General features: G+C 32.7%; 1 non-coding gene across 1 annotated transcript; it reads right to left on the bottom strand.

Moving 5' to 3' along the window:
* Positions 1–10,018: 10,018 nt before the first annotated feature.
* LOC136231534 (small nucleolar RNA R71) lies at positions 10,019–10,125 on the bottom strand. The gene has a single exon (XR_010689908.1). It is a non-coding gene; the product is annotated as a small nucleolar RNA R71 (small nucleolar RNA).
* Between the last annotated feature and the right edge of the window lie 5,120 nt (positions 10,126–15,245).

The raw sequence follows: 15,245 nt of genomic DNA, 5'->3' as shown, positions 1-15,245 counted from the left end.
AAAGATTAAATTTCCATCCCCATTGATTTTTTTTCATTTTTATAAATTCCATAATAACATTTTATTTCAATAATTAAACTTTTACATATAAAATATTAGTATAATTTAAAAATTATAAAAAAGCATCTCAATAATTTTTCATTAGTTTCTGATTTTTAACTTTAACACATTGTATTGTTAATTAATTGTAATCATACAATTGACCAACCGTATAAGACGTGAATATCAAACTTGATTAAAAATCCGTGAATAATATCATTTGCATTTAAAATTATATTTTTTTATATTTAAAAATAGTCTTTTACCTTTTCTTAATTATAAATACATTACATACACTAAAAAATTCTTATGAAACTATTAAAAATACAATTTCAATACAAACAAAATGAATTTAGTTTTAATTTTAATCAAATTTGATGTTTACATCTAAACTTTTTTTTTTCTAGTTTTTAATATGTGTACATTATAATCAATCGAAAAGTTTAATATTCTAGATTTTAAAAATTAGAAATCTAGTCCATAAATATTTAAAACTATCATGTTTTCTTTTTCCTTTTTAATATTGACAGTATATTCATTATTTATGTACTGAAACTAAATATATAGTAAAGGGTGTTGTAGTCTTATTGGGACAAATTAAAATATAGAAAAATGGGGCCATATATTGTAAATGAAATATTAAAGAATCTTGAAAGAAGAAAAGGCAGAGGCACCAAATAGAAAGAAAGGTGGAGAGGAAGGTGGTGGCTTTTTCTCATTTGGCTGCTTCCCCAAGAAATCTTTCTTTGACTTAGAGACCCTTAACTATATACTATTGTTTATCTTATTCTAATATAAACATTTTATTTATTTTCACATACCTTTTTTGACAGTATATTTTTTTTTATATTTTTTATATTTTATTTTCACATGCCAACATATGTTTGTGATTTGTTACTGATAAAATAACACGCGTGTGAAATGTAGATGACAAGATTCATGGCTGAGAAGACAGTTTGATGAATTATTTATCAAATTAACCCAATTTATCAATGTTAGGGGTAAAATTGCTATTGGTTACAAACGTTAGGGGTACAATTGCACCATTTTAGACGTTAGAGGTAAAATTGCTCCTGGTCCAAAACGTTAGGGGTATTTTTGCACATTAACCCAATTAATTATAATGGATTACTCATTTTATGAAATAATTAATAATAATCTCATCATTAATCAATCATATGTCATATAGTTGAAGATAGATAAAAGTTGGTTGTCTAATATATATGTGAATCCTTGTTGGGCCTTCAATAATTGCATATGGAAACAAGATTTCTCAATATTAATACCCTACTAATAGCTTGTCAAAATAGTTGGACAAGCCTAATTCAACTATATATATATATATATATATATATATATATATATATATATATATATATATATATATATATATATATATATAAGTTTTTAATATAAGTCGTACCCCATAAGTTTCTTTTTACATGTTATTTTTATATTTTACTAGAATTAAGAACCAATTAACTAGATTTAAATTTAAGATAAATTGAGTGGTGGAGATTAAATTACTCTTGTTTTGGAAAGACTTGAAATGATTTAATTTACAAATTTAAATCTAGTTAGTTTTAAATAATGGATTTAATACATTTTATAAATTACAAGATAATGATAAATTTGAAAAAAGAAAAGAGATAATGATAAATTTGAAAAAAGATTTTATGTTTTACTATTTACAACATATCTAATAAATACACATTTATAAGTTCCAGGGGAGTAGGAGAATGATGTTGCACATGGTCCCAAATTTAAAAGGGCCCAATTTTTTTATTATATAAATCTAAATAAATTATTGTTATTAATTATCATGTGAAAAATTAAGTGAATATCAACTTATCTAGAAAATTAACGTTATAAGAGTCTTAGGGGACCCGATTCTTTTTTATTATGATACAATATCTAACTTAATTATTTTTATTATATTTATTATGTTAAAAATCAAGTTAAAAGTATTTTGGTGTTTCATTTTGTAGAAACATTATTATTATATGAAAGTATTAATTTTTTTAATGAATATGGCCCAACTTTTTTTTCCATTTAGCACAGAGCTCCAAAAATGTTTAAGACGGCACTGATAAGTCCTACTAATAAGTTTGATTCTCTTAGTATTAGGACTTGTGATAATTATTCTACTACTACATATTGGATTACAGCTGCATTTGGACAATGATCACATATTCACATGATCTTTAACATTGTGTAATACTATGTGATTCCAAGTTCACCCTGCTTGAAACCATGAATCTCTTTTTTCAACTCTAAAATTCTCAATGAATCCTCATGTGACAAACGATCTTGTAGATTTTTCCAGATATCACTAACCTTATCAATCCATATCACACTCTTGTTATTTGTTGATGACACACAGTGAAGAAGCCAAGAAACCACCATTGTATTGCATCTTTACCAATTTGAATGCAAAGCATCATCCAACAGTGAACACACACCCCTCACATCAAAATCATTTGGAGCATGAAGCAAATATAATAGGTGACTCAATATTGTATACACAATTCTTGTACCATGTAAATAAAGGTCCAACTGAACCAAAAAAGTATCAAAATGATAGGGTATTGCCTCATATATAAAGAACTATAAAACTTAATCATTAAGCAATGTGAGATATTTAACAGTTGAAATATACATTAAAAGCCCGTGAACGTGGCCCAAAAAATTGGTTGGAGCTGTAAATTTATAGGGTTTTTCTTAACTCTCTGGGCTTGCTTAAGGTGACATGATTAATTCTTTAAGTCCACGTGGTATAAGAATGTTGGATTCGAACAAAATGCATATCACTTTAAGCAAGTTTAGAGGATCATTAGATCATTATAAACAAGTTCATGGATGGATCACTTTAAATATGTTATGAAGGCTAATAAAACACTTCATAATTAGACCAAATTCATGGATGGAGCCAAATTCATGGAATCTTAATATATTGGCCTATAATTAGATTAAAAAGTCCAAAAGTTTGAATTTGAACCTTCCAATCTACCAATTAAAAGAATTTTATCATAGAGGATTTCAAACCTAATGTATTAATCAAAAGTGTAGTAGAGATAGTACAATTATTTTGAGGCTCCTGTTTACATATCAATTTAATAGAAAAGAATTAATGAATGGTTCATTAATGACAAGATGTATAAATATATTAGGTATGGAATGCATACATGTATGTATCATGAGAAACTGTAATGTAAGAGATTCATGTGTGGCGTTTCTTCTTCCTTTCTCATTCTTTTTTTTTTCTATCAATTCTCTATTATTCTGTCTTTTATGCTTTTTTCGGATTTAGCAAGAGCGGAAATGGTTTATCTTATTCGTAGATTAATAAATCTACATGGTTGCAACAAAAAAAAAGGATTCTGATCCGAACAGTCGGAATGGTCTAAAGGATGAAGTTTGAATTGCAGATGTCTTTCTATAGATTTGAATTAACGAGGAATATATTGTTGTTTTGTGTTTTTTGTGCTTTTTATGAGTTCTTTTTGTTCTTTGTAGTCATTTTCATTCATTCGTGGATATTGTATTTGCTTTAGTCTGTAATCATGTGAGGTTTTATTCCTTACATTATACTTGTTGTACTTCATTTGTTATGTAATGAAATTACAATCATTTTTTTCAAAAAAAAAAAAAAAAAAAAAATCATGTGTGAATTTATAAGAGGCTGTCATATAGATTATCATTATCAAGTCATAATTATATTATTATCCTATCATATCATTATGTATAACTACCTTTATATAAAGTGTTTTATGCTTACTTTGTGTATTTTCACCATTAAATAAATTTTACACTCAATCATCCAATATAAATATAATAAAATTGATAATCATATTAATTAGATAGTTTTAAACTTGTTGCCTTTATAAATCAATATTTTTTCGACTTTTTACTTATTAACTTAAAGTTTTTCTGTGATCGGTAATGAATGTGAATATTTGAGATTCAGATAGATCTGTGTTAGATAATGATAAACAAAATTCTCCTGGCTAAGACCGAATATTTGGTTCGTCTTTTTAGAAGTGTGCTTCTGATTAGAATATCATAGTTCTACTTTAATTGGGAATTTCTAGCACACACAATTATCTTCTAAATAGACGAGGCTTTGCCTCTTTAAAGATTCTTTTATATTCAGATTAAATTCAGTTTGTTCCTGATATCCGACGAATGTAACTCTATACGTGGTGTCTAATCTCTCAAAGAAGGAGAGCACGTGGAATCTCCTCGGTGAAATAGGATAGTATAACTGCGTATCAGAAAGCTTGATTCGGAAAGTCCCACTATACCCCGTCAAGGATCTAGTCGTTACCATGATCACGTCTGATCCCGAGAATCATGGGCCTAGCGGCTTGAGTAATATTAGGGCGGTCTCTGGTTACATGTCAATAGATGACATGTGGCACGCTCCTCAACCCATAACCGTTTTTACAGTTCGATTATATATAAATAAAGTAAACTCAACCCAAGGCATACAAATTCATTTATTCTATTAAACTCACATTAAAACTTTTGTTTACTAATTATGATCCTCCTCCAATTCTTTCACAAAATGACTCAGACATCATAACAGGTTAGCCGGACAACAACTCCATTTTAGACATATTAAAAAGTGAACTCTCATAATTCAATCATAACAGTTCCTATTCCGAATATAATTTTTTACTCCTACATAAAGGGTCTCGCTCCCTTAAAAAGTACAATATTACAATTACTACACATATTATTCGTTAATATTGTTATCTTACTTTTTATCTTCAATTATAACTAACTTAAGCATCATAGAGTTTTGTCGGGATCCGACATGGTCAGTCTTGCATGAACATTAAAGAAGTGTTGTATTAGAATCTCCAAGAAGAGTACTGAATCCTTGGATGATCTTTTGCACTACAATGATTAACATTATATATGAAATTTGAGAAGGTATGTGTTGCATGAAATGAGAGAGTAAAGAAAAGTGGGCAAAAGGGAGAGTGGGTCTAATATAAATAAAAGAAAAGAGAAAAGACAGAAGAAAAGCAAAGCAAAGCATCGTATTCTCTGTAGAAAAAAAAAATATATGAAGAAAGTGGTGCTTCCCTCATAGTGAAAGGCCAAAACATGTTTGTCTCCCATGATGGGTGATGCATGGGTCCCCACTGCCTCTCTACGTTTAAAGCCCTTTTTTGTAATTTCTCACTTTACCATATCCACCATTTTCTTTAATTATTTGTTCTTCATTGTGTGCATGATTTTAATAAAAAGTTTCAAAAGTTGAATTGTGTTCATCTACAAATGCAATGAGTTTGCCTAAGAATATGCATGCAATCAAAGAAAGTAACCAAAAAGAAGGTTTTTGTTGATTCTATATTTATGTTGACTTCAAACTTTAATAATTGACTTCATTATGATTCATAATTTTGGAAGATTATCATGCTTTTTTTAGCTAGAACTTGTATTTCTCTTAATCTCTTGCTTTTTTTTTTTTTTTTTTTTGAGGATGAAAGGCTGAAACTTCGAAAAAACAGAAAAGAAAGAACGAAAAAGAAAGTTAATAACAAACTAAACGGCTAAAGCTAGAATCGCTCATATCTTCAAAGCGAATATAATGAATGTCTGCAGAAGGCACACCACACTCGTGATGATCCATCAAAAAAAGAACCTACAAAGCTCACCCATCAACACGGTTACCTTCAAGATAAGAATGAACATAATGAATATTCCAAACACGATCTCGAATCTCTAGACAACACATGATGAGCTCGTGACACTACGTGTCATGACCTTAATAAAAAAAATAAAGCCTAATACATCACCAGCTCTTTGAACTTGTCCAAAATAGTAGATTGGCTCTTTGAACTTTGCAAGTGTCTCACTAGTTCACTAAACTTGTTTATTTCGTATCACCAACTCCCTAAACTTGTCCATAAAAATAGATCAACTCCCCGAACTTTGCAAGTGTCTCACCAACACTCCAAACTTGCTTATTCTATAACAAGTAAATACAAAAACCATAATACTAACTCTCGGTCCTCATCCATTCAATCTCTCAAACCTGCAACACCAACTCTTATAATAGGTTGAAAGGTAGGAAAAGCGAAAAACATTACCTCTCGAATAGATGAAGACTTATTTTTAGAATTTAGGTTTAATAAGTTTTTGTATTTAGTTGTTACAGAATAAGCAAATTTAGGGAGTTGGTGAGATACTTGCAAAGTTCAGGGAGCTAATCTACTTTTATGGACAAGTTTAGGGAGCTGGTGATACGAAATAAGCAAGTTTAGGGAACTGGTGAGAGACTTGCAATGTTCAGGGAGTCAATCTACTATTTTGGAAAAATTCAGGGAGCTGGTAATGTATTAGGCCAAAAAATAAAGATTGTAAATCTGACATGTCTTCATGAGAATGTAGATAAGCCCTCTAAGAAAAAATCTTGGGAGGTATTGTTCCAATGTTTCCTCGACAACTAAGCTCTTAATGGTATGTTAGGGTATCAAATTCCCTCGCATAATCCTCTATTGCAGAGGATTATTGACGCATCCTTTGCTCCAAATTGGGAGACTATGTGATTACCTCATTATAAGTGAATGAACAATGTGCTGCTTTTGTGAGTATGATGAACTTGTACACACAAGATGATGTTGTAATATTGTGTGAGATCTTTCCAGTTACTCTACTCAGAATAGCACAAGAATGGTATATAGAGTTACTTATTGAGTTTGAATCTTTTTGGCATCTGAAGGATTTATTCATAGAACTTATCTGAATTTATATTTCCAATTTAATCTGATTAAAATGAAATTTCTATTCAGACAATGCCCTTTGTTTAATTAACTTGGGTTAGATTTCAATCCAATTGAATTCTTTATTTATCTGGATCTACATAATACTGATATAATGCTCTTAGATTCATGTAATCGTTCACATGGATAATAACACATTCCAAGAAATCTTTTGTTCTATCTAGTCTCTTCTATGAGCGATCCTGATATGCGTATCAAGAGATGGTAGTCAGACCGAACATTCAGTGCGTCTTACCAATCATACAAGGCTTTAGCTGGCCTTTATGATTATCCAAGTTAGACAGTAATCTTGTAAGTAACTTTTCAAAACAAAATAGTAACCTCATAAGTAACCCATTGCTATACGATATCAAGTCTAGCATAAGGCACGATTAAGTCATCCTCGTCTATTGCTCGAACATTTTCTTGATCTCTAGTGAACTGATAAGTTCGAATGAGCAATTACATGTTGCCACATTCGGGTGTGGCCATATGCTTCTCAGTCTCACTAGTCAAGTGGCTAGTGATATCTAATTCCTTTAAGTGATTCAAGAAACCCTCGCGCTTTGCTCACGGTTTCTAAGCATGACGTATAGTGCATCCAACTAAACCCATACTTGGCACCTTATTACAAGTCTGTTAGGCTATCAATCAAAGTACAATGTAAACCATCTAAGGCCCATAGCTATGATCTAAGAATTCAACTTAGAATGTTACATGAGAACCACCTATGACCATCCTAACTATGTGGTGTTTTCCTAGAGTAATCTAGAGCTTACTATTTCATAAACCCTAATGTCCTAGAGTTGACATTCAATGTTTGTAAGCAGTGAAACACCACCACAATCAAGGCAAGTACTAGTCTTTAGTTAGTTATTGTTCCTAAAATAGTAACAAACTAAAGAAATTCAGATTAGTATCTTGTTGCCTCGTGGCTTCACTTGGCCAGGTCATCAACCCGCCAAACGTGAGCAGATCACTAACCTTTGGACACTCCATTAAGCAGTTTGCAGAAGTAAACTGACTTAACATGTTTGTTAAGCCCAAAATATACCTAAAATATTATCAATAATTACATCAATATTGCTACGAATTTATGCTATTCATAACTGTTTAGAATACTTTTACTCCCGAATATGTTTCTTTCATGCAAGGTACATAAATATTTGGTAAAATCCAAATAGGAGTAAAAAGAGCTCAAAAATAGAAGAAAAACCCTACAAAAGGAGTCGAAGACGACGGAAATTAATAACGCCAAGTCGAGGACACGAACGAAAGCCGGAGAGGTGAAAAACGCTCCGTGCCGCGACCACGGCCCCCACATTCACGGTCGCGACATGCGTTCCTCAACCCTCTTTCCCTTCGTCCGAAGATCAAATTGTTGCTCCCCCATTCTCGGTACGAGAAGGAGTTTTTAGAAGCCAAGATACACACTTTCGTTTTCGACGAAACGCGATCGTTCGGGTGGATAAAGACGTTCTTTCGCAACGGACACGATCCTTCACAACGGACACGACACTTCAATCAAGACTCTTCAACATCTATAAATAAAGAGTTGATGGAGAGTTGATGAATAGTGTGATATGTGTAGAAGAAAGAGATTAGTATAGAATTTATGCAGAAATTCCGAGTCAAGTGATTCAGAAGTTAGATTTCGATTCTGAAAAAAAGCAATATGATGTACACACATTGTTTACTAAATAATAACAAACTCAGTAGCGTTTAGACATTGTTCCAGTTTAGTTTACATCTTGGTAGTAGACCGACCCAGTCTTTATTACGAAGATTCAACGAGAAGATTGAGTAGAGGATCCGCCCCTGAGCCTGACAAACTCTAACGAAACCCAAGGAAAGGATTGACAACCCGTTCACTTACACGCCGTCGAATGTTTCCATGTTCCATGTTCTCTGTAAACTTGTATCAATTTATATTTCATCTAATAAAGTCCGTTCTATTCGATAGATTTTTATGCAGCACTTATGGTAACCAATCCACTAAAGTGACTGCTGGTGTTTTCATTAAAACATAGTTTAATTCAAAATCTTTACAAGGAAACTTTGTTGAACACTTAGGCAAATTATTATCTCGGTAGAGTTTTAATTTGGTTAAGGTCAATTATCCCGGATAAGGGTTTTGTCGCGTTCAAAGCCAATTAATTAGAGGTTCCATCATTTATTTCATCTTTATAATTCGTACAAAGTTTAAAGTTGTTTTCTTTGCTTAATGCAAACGAATATACTTGTTTACTTTCCTAAACTACTAAAACGTTCCTGTTTTGCAAATTCATTCTTAAATCAGATATTTTCTAACATCTTCATACTCTAATCTAATTCTTATTCTAGCAATTTCAAAACCAAAACCGATTAAATGATTTTCCATATTATAAACCTTAAAAGTAAATTTAACCGATTCAGAATAAGTTTTTGTTGAAAAACGTTCCCTGTGGGATCGATATCTTTTATTACTACAAGCGTATACCGTGCACTTGCGGAAATTGCTCAACAAGTTTTTGGCGCCGTTGCCGGGGAACGCCAAAATTTTTGACAAAATTTTAAATTTTTCGTGTTTTATTACGAATCTAGGTTTATTCATACTTATTCAAACTTTTATATTTTATTTATTTTCAATTACTAACATATTTATTTTTCAAATTCTTTTTTGTAGGTAGTTTCGGTTCGTGCGAAATTTCAAGTTTATGCGCAGTTCTCGAAGTTCAGGCACGTCACCAGATCCTATTGACCCAGAAATTGAAAGAACTCTTAAAAAGAACAAGAAAGAAAAGAAAAAGAAAAACAAAACCCCAATAAAAACTAAAATTACCGAGCCAGAAGTTATGGCCACACTTATGGATTACGCTAGGCCAGGAGTGGCCGGTGTAACAAACAGTATAGTTAGACCCCAAATTAATGCACATCATTTTGAAATTAAGCATGCGTTGCTTAATATGTTGCAAAATAATGTAACGTTTTATGGGTTACCTAACGAAAATCCTAATACCCATTTGACAAATTTCTTAGAAATTTGTGACACTTTTAAAATTACTGATGTAACTGCAGAAGCAATCAAACTTCGCCTTTTTCCTTTTACTTTGAAGGATCGAGCCAAAGAATGGTTAACTTCTATGTCAGCCGCATCAATTGAGACTTGGGAGCAATTAGCCCAAGCATTTTTATCAAAAAAATTTCCTTTAGCTAAAACTGCAAGAGTCATTAAAGAGTTAACATCTTTTTCTCAAAATGATAGTGAAACTCTTTATGAGGCTTGGGAACGTTTTGAAGAACTTCAACGTTTATGCCCACACCACCAATTACCCGCTGAACTTTTAATGCAAACATTTTATAATGGACTGAATCCTACAACTAGAGGTTCGTTGGACGCTATGTCTGGAGGGTTATTCATGAAGAAAACATCTGCCCAAGCAAGAGAACTTTTAGAGGAAATGGCAATCAACAGTAGTATGTGGCCCGCGGAACGTGGACACGTACCATTAGCGAAACCATCATCCTCAACAACATCATCAGTTAAAGGTATAGTGATAGGTTTATGGCACCGTGTGATTCTAATGGTAAGCCAATCCAAACGGATGTGGATTACGAAGGTATGAGTGAAATTGAACAGGTAAATTTTGTCCAAGGACAAAACCAAACTAATAACCCTTATTCCAATACATATAATCCTGGATGGAGAAATCATCCTAACTTTAACTGGAGAGACAATAATAATGTTAATGCTAATCAAAATCGTACTACTAATTATCAAAATCAATCAAGAGATTCGATTAGCACTTTATCTTATAAAATCGACAAATTTATTGATGCTATGAGCGGAAAAATAAGTAATCACGACGATGGTTTTAAACGGATCGAGAATAAATTCGATCAGCTTATTAAAAACCAATCATCTAGCATCCATAATTTGGAGATTCAAATTGGACAACTCGCTAAATCAATTCCATCCCGCAAAGGGCATGTTAAGGCTATCACTCTTCGTTCAAGGAAAAACTACTTAGGCCCGGAAATGCCCGGAAATTCGACCTTACCTGGAACTGATTTACCGACGCCCAAAGAAGATACATTAAAACAAAAAGATGCACCAATTGACTCTAGTACAAAAACTTTTGTACCCAAACCACCTTTTCCACACAAAGTCCGCAATAAGGACTATGACAAACAACTGTTAACATTTTTAGACAAACTTAAGAATTTGCATATTAATTTAACGTTTATGGATGCGATTACGCAAATTCCCAATTATGGTAAATTCCTCAAAGATTTAATTTCAAAGAAAATCAGTTGGGAAGGAATTTCATCCATTTCACTAACTGAAGATTGTAGTTCAATTGTGTCAAGTAATTTGCCCACAAAACTCAAAGATCCCGGATGTTTTACCATTCCGTGTAAATTGGGAGATATTGAATTTCCCAGTTGTCTCTGTGATTTAGGAGCAAGCATTAACTTGATGCCATTATCTATTTTTAATAAGTTAGGCTTAGAAGAAGATATCAAACGTACCAATATGGTTTTGCAATGAGCGGATCAAACCACTAAAAGACCATACGGTATAATTGAAGATGTTTTAGTTAAAGTTGACAAATTTATTTTTCCTACCGATTTCGTTATTTTAGATTTTGCTTATGACGTTAACTGTCCGCTGATCTTTGGTAGACCGTTCATGAACACGGGAAGTGCTCTAGTTGATGTTTCGGAAGGGAAAGTAGTTTTAAGAATAGGTGATGATAAGATTGAGTTTGATATGAATCAAGCGATGAAATATCCTATGGAGGATTTCGCTTGTATGAAACTTGATTTAATTGAAGAATGTGTAAATGACATTGTTCAAAAAGAAGAAATAATAGAACCTATAATGAGTGAGGAACTAGAAGATAAGGACCCAGAACCTTTGATTCGAGAAGATGGACCAGTTCCGCCTTCAATTATAGTTCCACCTAAATTAGAACTTAAAGAATTACCAAGTCATTTGAGGTACGCTTTCTTAGGCGAAGGCGATTCTCTACCTATTATTATCTCTAACAAATTAACACAAGTCCAAGAAGAGAAATTGAAAGAAGTTGTTAGAAATAGGATAGGAAGTATGGGTTGGCAAATTTCAGACTTAAAAGGTATTAATCCGAGCATTGTAATGCATAGAATTCACTTAGAAGAAGATAAGCCACCTAAAACGGATAGACAAAGACGCCTAAATCCGAACATGAAAGAAGTAGTAAAAAATGAGATTACTAAACTTCTGGACAATGGAATCATCTACCCTATTTCGGATAGTGAATGGGTTAGTCCAATCCATTGTGTACCTAAAAAGGGAGGCATAACAGTTGTAAGGAATGAAGAAGGTGAATTAATACCCACACGAACCACCACTGGTTGGAGAGTTTGTATAGATTATAGAAATCTAAATAAAGCAACTAGGAAAGATCATTTTCCTCTTCCTTTCATTGATCAAATGATCGAAAGGATAGCTGGTCATGCTTTCTATTGTTTTCTAGATGGTTACTCCGGATTCTTTCAAATATACATTTACCCGGATGACCAAGATAAAACAACCTTCACATGTCCTTACGGAACATTTGCATATAGAAGAATGCCCTTTGGTCTATGTAACGCACCTGCAACATTTCAACGTTGTATGACTGCGATTTTTAATGATTTCATTAAAGATATCATGGAAGTTTTTATGGACGATTTTTCAGTTTATGGAGATTCTTTTGATTCCTGCCTAGAAAACTTGGATAAAGTTTTGTCTAGGTATGAAGAAACAAATTTGGTATTAAACTGGGAAAAATGTCATTTCATGGTTGACAAAGGAATTGTTTTAGGTCACAAAATATCTGAAAAAGGATTAGAAGTAGATAGAGCAAAAACCTCAGTAATAGAGAAATTACCCCCTCCAACTACTGTTAAGGGAGTAAGATCATTTTTAGGACATGCTGGTTTTTACAGAAGATTTGTTAAGAATTTTTCTGTAATTTCCAAACCACTTACTAATTTACTCATGAAAGATTCAACCTTTGATTTTAATGAAGAATGCATTAAAGCTTTCGAAACATTGAAAATGGCTTTAGTCAGTGCACCTATTATTGCTAAACCCGATTGGGATTTACCCTTTGAAATTATGTGTGATGCAAGTGATTTAGCTGTCGGATGTGTTCTAGGTCAAAGGAAAGATAAGAAACTTCATGTCATTTATTATGCAAGTCACACACTGTCTGGTGCACAATTAAACTACACCACAACAGAAAAAGAAATGTTAGCTGTAGTTTTTGCATGTGACAAGTTTAGGTCATATTTATTAGGTTCAAAAGTTATTATTTATATTGATCATGCAGCATTAAGATATTTATTTGCTAAAAGGGATGCAAAACCACGTCTAATTAGATGGGTTTTATTATTGCAAGAATTTGATTTAGAAATTAAAGACAAAAAGGGAGTAGAAAACCTTATCGCCGATCATCTATCGAGACTTGAAAATGAAAACGATCCCATAGGTGAAACTAACGGTATACGAGATGATTTCCCTGATGAACATCTCTATCAAATGAAAAGTGTTATGTCACCATGGTATGCAGATATTGCTAATTATCTTGCAGCCAATATTGTTCCGGAAGGATTAGATTTCCAACAAAAGAAGAAATTTTTCTTCGATATTAAACAATATTTTTGGGAAGATCCCTTTTTGTTCAAGACTTGTGGTGACGGGATAATTAGGAGATGCGTTAGTGAAGATGAATATGAATCCATAATGTCGGAATGCCATTCTAGCTCTTATGGAGGACATAATGGAGCTAACAAGACAGCAGCTAGAATATTTGAAAGTGGTTTCTTTTGGCCTACGATGTTTAAGGACGTCCGTTCATTTATTACTCGTTGTGATAAGTGCCAAAGAACAGGAAATCTAGGAAGGAAAGATGAGATGCCCCTCACAACCATATTGGAAGTTGAAGTTTTCGATATGTGGGGAATAGATTTCATGGGACCTTTTCCCCCTTCTAATGGTAAAACTTACATATTAGTTGCCGTTGATTATGTTTCAAAGTGGGTTGAAGCAATTGCAACCCCGACGAACGATTCTAAAGTTGTCATTAGTTTTCTTGATGATATATTTTGTAGATTTGGTTGTCCAAGAGTCATCGTTAGTGATGGTGGTACTCATTTTATAAACAAGAGATTTGAAACGCTTATGAAAAAATATGGAGTACGCCACCGCGTATCAACGCCGTACCATCCTCAGTCAAATGGTCAGGTGGAGATATCAAATAGAGAACTCAAATGGATTCTCGAGAAAACAGTTTCATCTTCTAGAAAAGATTGGTCTTCTAAACTCAATAATGCGTTATGGGCATACCATACTGCATTTAAAACACCAATAGGAATGACTCCGTACCACTCAGTGTATGGGAAGGCATGTCATTTGCCAGTCGAATTAGAACATAAAGCCTATTGGGCTATTAGAGAACTTAACTTTGATTTACGACAAGCAGGTAAGAAACGTTTGCTCAATTTGAATGAGTTAGATGAGTTACGTCATCTATCTTACGAAAATGCAAAGATTTATAAAGAAAAAGTGAAAAAATGGCACGATGCCAAAATTAAAGTTAAACACTTTAATGTCGGGGATAAAGTGCTGTTATTTAATTCATGACTTCGTTTATTTCCAGGAAAACTTAAGTCCAGATGGATAGGACCATATTTAGTCGTCAAAACATTCGATTATGGTTCTTTAGAACTGGAAGGTCCTACCGGAGTTCGATTCAAAGTTAATGGTAATCGATGTAAAATCTATTACGAAAATATTTCCCAACTAGGAATTGAGTTCGTAACAAGATTGTCTGACGTATAAATTACTCAGTTTTTCTTACACAGTTTATTTTGTTTTATTATTTTTTATATTTTTTGTTTATTTTATTTTATTTTTGTTTATTTTTTCTCCAAAATGCAAATTTTATGATTAGATGACTTTATGTTATGCTTTAAATGCATAAAATATTTTTATTTCATGATTTTAGATTTAATTTTTAGAAATTAAGATGAATTTGAAGTTTCAGGAAATTCTCTGCCGAGAATTTAGAATTCCCTGCCGAGAATCCTCTTTTTAAGAATAGTCCAAACAGGTTCAGATTTCTCTGTTCATACCGAGAATTTTAAATTCTCTACCGTGAATCGGGAGGTAGCTTCGATGCCTGATTTCCGCAAGGAAATCAGCGTGTCGCGACCGCGGCTTAGCCATTCTCGGTCGCGACACGCGTGTTTCCTGCGCTATCAGGTCTGAAACATTCTAACCCCTTCAACGAACCTCTTGACAAACGAAACCTTAAGTTTCTTCATTCCCGAAAGGTGTAATTTTATACCTTTTCATAATTTAAACAATACCTCTTTTCATCTTAAACTCTTATAAATTAATCCTAGAGGATTCAAGTT

The sequence above is a fragment of the Euphorbia lathyris genome, chromosome 5 (assembly GCF_963576675.1).
Source record: "Euphorbia lathyris chromosome 5, ddEupLath1.1, whole genome shotgun sequence".
Classification (NCBI taxonomy): domain Eukaryota; kingdom Viridiplantae; phylum Streptophyta; class Magnoliopsida; order Malpighiales; family Euphorbiaceae; genus Euphorbia; species Euphorbia lathyris.
This window is presented reverse-complemented; position numbering and strand designations above follow the sequence as displayed.